Here is an 11,057-nt window from a genome sequence, read left to right on the forward strand (position 1 = left end):
TACTCTATCACACTAGATACCCTGATGGTTCGTAATGCAGTATTCGTGTTAAGAGTACTTTTCCTCCACCATTGTAGCAAAGATGTGTGAGATTTTCCTGTGAAGTATTACCACCTCAAATCAAAGTTAAATAGCACCAGTCAAGAATCCATTTTCCAGGTTTAACAAATGTTCGTAATGCTTACTGTCACTCTGAATTTATATTTACTATTCAGAACTGTTAGCAATGGAATCTGGCATATAGAGCACTGCACCAAAATGTTAACAGACAATTTTATAGAAATCCAGTAGTTAAATCAGATTTATTAAAAGTGTATATACAAAAAAGATAATGATTACAGAAAAATCTTAACCCATTTGTATTACTAATTGTTTCAGGTAGCATTCCAGCAATCTGTTGAGGTGCACTATGTTAATAAAAAAATTTTTTTAAGTCTGCATTTAAAAATACTAGAACTTTCACATATTAAAAATAATGGTCTATATGAAATTTAATTTATTTCAGGACAGAGAGGGGAAAATATATGGAGAGATGCTTCTTTCATAACATCATCAATTGATCTATGACATTCATTTTTTTACTTAAATCTCTATAGGCTAAAAGGCTAAAAGTTCTATTCTGAACTTTTTTCTCACTTGCCCTCCAAGGTGTGCAGAAACTCACAGCCTTGATAGTACTTCATTGAATCTGTTTGTTCCCTTCAGCTAAATAGTCATTACACCTATTTTTGTGAGCACTTGACCGAATTGCTACAATCTAGTGTACATGATTTGGTTAGCAGACACACAGCTATTCTCCTACCCTAGTGAACTAGCTTTCAAGAACCATCTTTTTTTTCCTTTATAATATGTATGTTCTTGAGGCAATGACTTTTTAAATTTGTTTTCTAAGTTTTCTCCCAAGTCTTAATCTTATCATATCAAAGAAAAGGGATGAGACTGTCTTTTTTCACTCGAGGCTTTCTCAGTAAATACCCAGAAATTTATGATTCCATAATCAATCAATGGGGGCTCAACTGTATAGTGCCAAAATCTAATAAAATAACGGTGTCCAAATTTATACAGTGTTTGATAGTTTGCAAAGCACCTTTACAAACTTTATTTGATCATCACAAAAGCCTTTGAGGTAGGCAGGGCAGATATGATCACCATATTATAAATGAGTAGAGTAAAATCACTAAGTTAGCTTGGCTGATGGAATAGCAGAGTTGGAACTAGAAGTCAGTTCTCAAATCCCTGCCTCTAATCCTCTCTTCCCTAACACACATAGCTTCTGTTGCATGCAGAGAACTGTATATCTCTCGTGTCTTACTTTTATATGTTTATACATTCTCGTGCTGAGAATAAGGATTCTCAGTGTTACTCAAATGAATTGGTAAATAAAGATTTTATGTCTTCTGAAGTTAGTGATATATAAGGAATGAAAACCAATTCATCCTTCCCCAATATAATTAATGTTTCAAACAGCAAAACTAATGAGAATATTTATTTTCCAACTATAAATATTTAGTATAAGGTCTTGTTCTCCTAAGTTCCAGTTTTGCATTTACTTTCGGTGCAATAAATCTATGTTATAAAAACTTCACATTACCGAGAAAATATATCCACTGAGTAATTTCAATGAAGGAAGATTTCCATACAACTTTTTAACTTTTGGTAATTTAAATATTTAAACATCCACAACTATATTACATATGTTATTCATCCTTGATACCTTATCATGAATGTTGGGTATTAATATTATGAAAAAAATTATAGTTGAGTAGAAATATTATAGAAAAATTGTAAACTGAACACAAACCAGAAATCACTAATGGAGCACTGTACAGCTTTTTCATACAACGGTTAGTCCAGGGATCACGCAAAACAGAGTGATACACCAGCTAACAACAGACCCATGGAAATCATTCCAACCAGGTTTGAACAAGACTCAAAAAAAATTCCTCTGGTGAACAAAACCCAAAAGTTTCCAACCATCTTATAAGTCCAGAGAGGCATCGTTTGAAGCCAAGAGTTCATATTTAAATCTAAGACCAAGGAACAAACAGCCACCAAAAGAAATTTAAGTTTAATATGGCTCTCTCTCCCCTAACTCAATGGGAGTTTATCAGGCCAAAGGGATGGAGAAGTGCACAATTATCCAGTGAATTGGTCTTCATCAGGAGAATCAATCTGGATAATTGAGGCTTTGTGATTCATTTCCACTTGAACTGTCCGGAGCTCATTCAATATAATATGTAATTATGCAACTCACTGCTTTAACTCCTAGTCAGGAATTCATTGCTAAATGTGCAGTAGGGGTGTGGGATTATATTAATATAAGATGATTATAGAGATCCTGAAAGTTAACTTCTTTGTGATCTCTTTTTCTTCTTTCCAAGCTTATGGTTTCACACTGTGTCTTGTCTGTCTCTATATTAAGGAAGAAACTCAAATGTTAATCAAGGACTTAAAATTGAATCAAACCATTCTCCCTACCAAGTATATCCAGCTTGATTTTATACTGCTTTGATGCATCTAATTAGTCATATTTCAAATATAGAAATGAAAAGATATTTTAATTCAATAGACATCATAGACCCTCAAAAACTGAGTTTAGAAATGATTTATTGACCTTGTATATATGTGGCTTTTATCACATTTACTTGGCATGTTCTTAAAAATTTTCCCCCAAAATAGCCTAGCATTTTTCCTCAGGAAAAGAAGCAGCAAAGCAAAAGAGGAATAAAAGTCTAGTCTATTCATTTTGAATGAGTCAGAAGTCAACACTCCACAATAAAGACTACTTTATGTTATTTTTCACTGGAACAGAAGAAGTGTTCAGAAGATATTCCAATGAGAATCCATCTCTGCAGGTTTCATGAAAACACTTGAAATTTTATTATTTCTTCAGGCTTTCTTCTATATATAAGTATTAAATATCTCAAAACTTGGACTTGAACCATTTAATTATTAAGGTCAGAAAATATTAGCTTTTATTATTATTGTTATTGGAATAAATTCTTTGAGGGTGTAATAAAAAACTTTTAGAAGAATTTTAATTAATATAATTGAATCAATTACTTGTTTATAATTCATTTTCTTGTTATGGTTCAATAAACATTGAACACATGGTATGCATTAGGCCCACTCACTGGTATTCTGGATATAAAAATGAGTAAAATTGTTTGCACAAGATAAAATCAGAGGACATATGAGGGGCAATAACCCAGCTTCAGGTAAGTCTAGGGAGATACTACAGAGTTTACAAAGCCTCCTAGAATAGATAAAGCTTGAGACTTGTCCTGAAGCACAAGTCAATGTTCTCCAACAAACATAAGTGCACAGTTGGCATCTGCATGCATCTGAAAGTGAGTGCCTTCAATTTTGAACCCTGGCCACCTTCCTTGTCCCACCCTGCTACAGAGCCTCAGAAAGAAGACACTTTATCACCATCTTGGGTCTTCTGCTTAAAATCTATTTTAACAGAATTATAGAATTTGGTTAATTCTCAAATGACTTATTTTATGTGTGATATGTTTGTTAAATTCACTGGAAAATAGAGACACAAAATGCTGGATTTCTTTTTGTTCCAGTCATGGTCTTAAATAAATATATATGCCACGGGTCTTATTCTCAATCAGGTCTATGGAGACCCACTCTTTCATCGGATTGTTAGAAAAAGGGACTTGCATATGTTGTTTGCTAGTCTCACAGACGGAATTTCCAAATCTCAAAACTGGTAATTCCTAGAGACACCATAGAATTGACCATGCAAACCACAACATTTTTGAGAACAAAAGAAAGCACTACTGATAATTTTGCTGCAACAACAGGCATAACCCAAGACTGCCACAGGCAATCCAGGACGCATGGCTACCCTAGTCATTCTTGTACTTCTCCTAAATTTGAGAATTATGAGAAACTCAGCAGCATTTTTAAAAATGAAGGAAACTTCCTCCTCAAAATTACCACTCTAGGAGGCCTAGAACCAAAAGGATATTTCCTTTTGCCTTGCCCTCAAAGTCAACAGCTCATATTTAAATCTAAGGCCAAGGAACAAACAGCCACCAGAATAAAATAAAATAAGATAAAGTTCAACTTGGCTCTCCCTCCCCTACTTCAATGCAGTTTTATCAGAGCCAAGGGAATGGATAAGTGCACAATTACTGGTCTTTCTTCTGCTTTGGCCTCAAACAGCATGGAATCTCAGTAGTGTCTGTCCACGTACTGTTTTCCCAAATGAGGGAGTCATGACCACAAAGTTGGATGCATTGTGATTGTACCTACTAAACCGCTCATGAGAATCAACAAAAGGTAGTCTGGGGAAATTAGCCCCACAGGCATAGACACACCTGAGTAGGTCATATAAAACCATGCTGTGGAGGGCTGCTTTTGCTCAAACTGTTGGAGAATATTGACTCTGAGCTATTCACTTCCCTCATAAAAATTTTTCTTTAATTTGTCACTCTAACCCATCTCAGCTGGGTCATTTTTTTAAAAAGATGTTCAAGTTCAGAAGAAAGTCTTGTTTCTTATATAAGAAAGAAAACAAAAGGTGGAGGGAGAAAAACAAATCCAAAACAAAAATGAATTATTTGAAGTATCTCTTCCTTCTCTTCCTTCAGTATCTTGAGATATTTAAAGGGCAAAATGGGGTCAAAGATGAGTATACAGTGTAAAGAAAAGAAACAATTTAGAATGTACTTTTAGAGTACTTCTTGCTACTTGCCTCTTTTTTACCCATTGACTACTTCTTTGATATCTGTCTTCAGTCTTCAATCACTCCCTCTTGACCGTTAACAAGGCAACTCCAGCTGACACAGAGAGCTCTAATATTGACTGAGTCATTTTCTTCCTTGATTTCCACAAGAACATGGAAGTAATGTACCCAAAGTTTCTCATAAGTCACCAGGATTTCTCTACTGTCTTCCAAAAAAATGACAGAGCTGGTTTTACCCTGTGGTTAAGTTATTGCCCCAGGAAATCACATTTCACTATGGTCATTTAGCATTAATTTAGAACCTGAGATTTTTCACATCCTGGGGAACTAGAATTAATTAGGTATATTTTGTGTCATCAAAGAAGTTTAATATAATCACTTCAGGGAATAAAATATCAAGATGAGGAACTCCTATTTTCTGGACTTTCACTGTCACAAAGCATGAAAATCCCATCACATAATGCATTAGCTAGATATGAAAATAGGAGTCTAATAGTTCTCAACACTGCTCTAGGGAGACAATCCACCAAAGACCAGACTATGGAAGCATAGTCACCATTTGCTGTGCCAAATATCATTGGTTACCATCATTTCGCTGTGTGAAAATCATCTCTGCTTACAAATTTTCATGTGAATTGTCTCACAGCTGCAATATCTATGCTATTTATAACAACAGTACCTCATTAGGTGATTGTTTGGAAAGTACTTAGTAAAAATGTTTCCTCCTCAAAATCCATTATGGAAAGTAACCCCAAAACTCAAGTCTGCAAATTCAGTTTTGCTTAATTAATAATTTTTCCCTTTATTTCCTTTTAGTTTATATTAATGTTATTTTAAAAAATAAGTGGTATATTAGCATGGTTCAAAAATGAAAAGAATATAAAAATACAGTGAGAAGACCACCTGCCACCTTGTCCCCTCACCTAATCCCAATCCTTTCAAATACACACAGCAAGCACTGTCATTAGTTTTGCATTTATCCTTCCAGCATGACTGTATTTTTATGCAAGGAATGCAAACATATATCCTTCATTATTCACTCTTTTTTTAACCTAAATGGTAGCAGAACATACAACTTTCCTTGCTTCCGAGGTTTATTAATTAGTTCTAAAATCGTTTTCTCTTCAAATTCATGAATTGCTGATTTTCGTCTTTCTCTATTCTCTCCTTTTAATTTTCCTCAGATTATTTTGCTATCCCCTTCCCTGCTTTTTGAGTTGAAGACTGTGGCAGAGAATATAAAATGTTCACCAAATCCTGCCTCCTCTTCTTCCTGAGTACCTACATAATTCAATTCTATACACTTCCCAGGCTCCCGTGCAGGTAGGCATGCCTGATGGTGCAACTTCAAGCCAACGGAAAATGAAAGAACATGGGATGGTCCTCTGGGTTAGGCTTTGAAGAAAAGTTTGCATCTCCTGCACAGTCCTCTATTTGCTGGCTGCTGGCAGGTGATCATGGAGCTCGAAGAGATCACAGAACAACAAAATTAAAGGAATCAGGGTGCCTGAATTACTGCATTTAGGAGAGCCCTTGATGGCCAACAACATGTACCTTGGTTTGTAGTTATTTAATTCATTTTACATTTTGTGTATGTTACTATAGTAATACATAGTGTGTTTAGCTCTTCTGATATTTAGAAAGTATAGTAGTTCTGATGGAGTGGTTACGATTGTAATTATTTATAATTTATGCATAACCAAGTTCTATTTTTGCACATAGTATTTGTATTATGGGCAATGAAGAAATTAGCATTTTCTTTCTTTTTTCTCTTCTATCATGTAATTTTCAATAGTACAATGTATTTTCCTTCAGCTATTCCATATGATTTATTCTTCTCTTATCCCATTTTACAGAACAGAAGCAGCCCATTTTTTCATATATTAATGTGTCTAAAGTTGAAATACACTTTACAATCAAGGATAAGTTACAACTATAATTGGAGGTATATTTTTTCTTACTCATCGGTAGATCTCAAAATAGAGCATTTCACAATTAAGAGCGCCTTAGATATGATTTGAACTATATGAGATTTCTGATATTCAATTGTTTGGGGATTATAAAATGCTAATTCCATATAGTTCAACCTAATACATTTTCCAGCTTTCAATAAAAGTTTGACTCTCAGTTATTACAAATGAAGCCATTATCAAACACAGTTTCCCCACTGTCTTCACCCTTCCTCTCCCAATGCTTTTAAGTGAAATCATTCTTCCCCTGTGATAACAAATGGGACTTAGATTCTATACCATCCTTCTCATACCCACATTTATTATAATCATTGTTCTAGAGCCAAATATATTCAGTGCTCACTTGCAGTCTTTTTGCTGAAATTGCCCCAGATGACTCTCAACTGACCTGCCAGACAATTCTGCCACTATTCCCTCCTCTGTTGTCCCAAACACAGTTCCCCTGCTTCCTGCAAGCACTGCATCTCTCTGCATAAGCCTCTGCATAAACCTCTCTCCTCTGGGACTGAGCCCAGAAAGGCTTCTGCCTCCAGCCCTGCTCACCCTAGGTTCAGTAACATTGTTAAAACAGAGGACAAAGCATTCCCCACTTCAGGAAGGTTATATTTGCTTCCATTTTCAGAAACCTGAATTCCTTGGTCCTCTCCCCACTCTGGGGTAGCTTCTTCCCTTTCATCCCTCCTTCACAGCTTCCATCACATCTCAGGTGCTTGTGGCAGTTCCCATGTATATTCTGAACTATGTGTGTTATTTCTGTCTCCTGGTTTAATTGAAGATGAAATTTGCAGGGCTGTGTTTCTTTGTTTTCCATTCTTCTTATTGCTCTGTTTACGATTTGCAGGAGAGGGGTGAAAATGCTGACTTCTGCAGCCACGTTAGCACAAGAAGCCAACTTTATTTATTTCAGAGCAGTTCTCTATCTGCAGATGTGATGATCCAAATGTAAAAGAAAGCTTTATGATTTAGAAGTATTGAATTTGCTTGACCATAATAAATGTAGTTTGAAACAGCAATTCACTTCTAATCAATTTCAAATCTTCATTTGTTAAAAGACAATTCTGTGGGATATGAACACTCTATAACTTGATGCAACATTGGGAAATAAAAATAGTTGTTTATTTCCCTTGGACTTACTTAGTGCTTAAGTAAGCAAATCCAAGATGCTTTTACTTAAGGAAAAAATAGCATAAAAAAGGCACGTGTATTTCCTCAAATGTTCAATAAGTCTCTAAACTGAAATGCCATCTTAGCTCATGAAAAAGAGGGTGCATGCACACCTGCTTTTACTGATTTCTTTCTTTAATCCATCATTTAACACCTGAAACAATACACTTGCAGTTGATGTAAAGGACATTATCTGTATATTTGCTTCCTTCAATTGCTAATACTCAACTTGAGTATTCTGAGAAAGAATATACTCACTTTGCTATTAAATATGGATCAATATCATTCAAGAATAAGAGCATATCAGTCAATGCAGAAATAAAATCCTCAAAAACTCTCCACAGAATTAATCTTTCCATCATTTAATATATTCCTGGGAAATGATCCATGAACAGTAAAATCAAAATAAAACACACATATTTGAAAGATCCTGATTGCAAAAATTAGTTTTATACAACTCTATATTCAAAGGATGATTCTGCCTGTAGAATGTAGAAATATTGGCTCATTCTTCAAACCCATGTTCTAAACTATTAAAATGTTCCTTGTTGTTTTGTTTTCATAATTTACTGCCATTACCTAAGTATGTGATATTTATACTGGTAATACATTGTAGATTCCAAGAGAAATTCCCAACACTCTCAAAAACAGATTAAAATAAATACACCGGTGTGTGGGAGTTTCTTCTCAGAAGCTAGTTTTTGTTGCCTTTGGCAGAATAATGCAGCTACTTGACCAAAGGATACTTATCATTTCAAGAGAGCATATATCTTCAGGAGGAGTACATAAAGATTAGTGAGGAAAGAAGGCTCACCTGAACAGTGAGGAGAATTTGTAAAATTAATTCATGGATGATAAAAGTCACAATCAAACTGAGTGCATATTCTATTTCTTCTTCTAGCCCAGAGATGGCTAAGAAGCGGTTTGCATGATACCAATTCCCATGTTCATGGTCCTGGCAGACATTCTAATTGATGACAGTAGTCTTCCTATGCTTGAATGCAGCCTCAGAACCTTCTTCATCATAGCATTGCAAGGAGCTACCTCCAAGCCATCAGATTTGAGCGCACTTGAAACCTATTCACCAGTCCCATCTAGTTTAGCACTACCTGCATTTTTCTTAAACTAACCAAGTCACACCCTCCTATCTTTTGCAAAACATACTAGATAGAGCTTCTAAGACTTATTTAGGTCTAAGAACTTTAAATAATGAGACTTGGAAACTCTAGCGCTTGAGCTCTGAACTCTGGGGGTTGACTTCAGTTCACCAAAACTATTGGGCACTGTTGCCTTAGAGTTCTGCTAAGAATTCCGATAGGGTCTGGGAACTTGAAAGGGAGAAAGACAGGAGAGGAAGCAACTGTGTCTAAGTCACACCTATCGATTTCATCCCTGGGGTATCTATGGTTTATCGCAGCTGGAGGCTATCCCTGTTGCAGTGGCTCTGTGAGTAGAAGACCACTTCTGGAGAGACTTGACATTCCAAGACCACAGGGCACTGTGAAGTGGAAAAAACTTTGCTCAGCATACTTGGATTCAACCCCTTCTGCTACTATGTGTGAGTTTTAATAACTTAAAACTTTTCTCACTTTGAGTCTTCTCATCTATATACATGGGTGATTAAATCTTCCTTAGAACCTTTATGTAAGGATTAAATGAAATAATACATGTCAAAATGTCTGGTGAATAGCAGACCCTCGATACATCTTAGTTTTCTCTCATATCTTCATCTTGGTTCCAAGAGTCAAGAGGAATCACAACTTTCCATTATGTTTCCACCCAGGAATTTAAAATCCAGCTCTCTTTAAAATTGTGACCAAATAACATAACAATGATGAATAATTAGCTCCTATTGAGCATTTACTATGTGCCAGGGGGGAAAAAAACCACATATTTAATGCTCACAATAACCCCAAAAGCTGAGTGAAGCATTATCTTCATTTTACAGATAAGGACAAAAAGGAGACAAAAAAGAGAAAAAATGTCCCATGATCTTAGGACTTAAAAGCAGCAAAGTCATCATTTGAATCCAGAAAATCTGTCTCTTCAACTTTAATCACTATACTTCTTAATCACTACCCATAGCCAGTTTCACTCCTTACTACCCAGACTAAAAAGCTTTCACTTCATTGTTTCTATAAATGTCCTGATTTTATTTGGAAGAATAATTAACGATGTGAAAATCTGTAGTCTCTAAAGGAAAAGATTCCCCCTGTGACGATGACTATTGCTGTTACTTAAACGATTAGAACATAACCAAGGCCAATAGGAAGATCTGCACCAGAATGTATTACCAGAGAACAGGGTCATTTCTGCTTCCAGAACCAAGGCAGGTGTTGTGGAAGGCCAACTAGTCTGAGCCGAACCTCAGAATTAATTGTGCTTTTTATCTCGTGGCTAAAAACATTCTTTGAAATGGAAAAAGGGATATAGTTGATTATAAAAATCTATCCTATATTTGGATCAAAGATTGATCAACCTATGCTTACAAAAAAATAAAGTCTCTGTCATAGTTCAGTGGCTCACAGGTTGCATGTTTCTGCTTTCTCTCCAATTATAGCTAGTGAAAGACAAAGACAAAACTTTGCCTGTCTAAGAGTCATTGAAAATAAAATATCACAATTACATGAGCCTTTTTTCTATCCTTCTCTACCATACTAACAAGAGCATGGTCCTCACAAAGCCAAAACAGTTGGATTCTCTCTGTGTTTTATTCTTAGTAAAAGAAAAGAAATGTAAAAATAAGTTCTATGAATGTTTTAAGACTTCTTCCATAAATCTGGAAAAGGATTTTTATGGAATTCTACCCATGCTTCTCTCCTTGCAATACCTCAAATTATAGTGAGACTCTGTCATAATCCTATTTTTCCATTTCCTGAAATAAAAGGCCTGAACTTTGTTTGCTTATCTGTGGATTTTGTTTTAAAGCTAGTTACAGCTTGCGTATAGGACAACACTGAAAAAGAAAGAAAAAAAGACATGTTTCTCTGTTACTCTACAAATAATATAACACAGCTGAGTTTACCAGGAATAGGTTCTACTACATTTAATATTCTGAATGTAAATTCGAGTCTTGCAATAACTACATATTGTCACTCCCATGTCATGCAGTATTTGTACCTTACCCAGCCTCTCCAGCATGAATGATCTCATGGTCTACTGTACATGAACTTACTGTTCATTTGTTTTTCGTTCTTCTTGAAAGGCAAAAATTGTTGAAC

The sequence above is a fragment of the Ursus arctos genome, unplaced genomic scaffold, assembly GCF_023065955.2.
Source record: "Ursus arctos isolate Adak ecotype North America unplaced genomic scaffold, UrsArc2.0 scaffold_15, whole genome shotgun sequence".
In the NCBI taxonomy this organism is placed as follows: Eukaryota; Metazoa; Chordata; class Mammalia; order Carnivora; family Ursidae; genus Ursus; species Ursus arctos.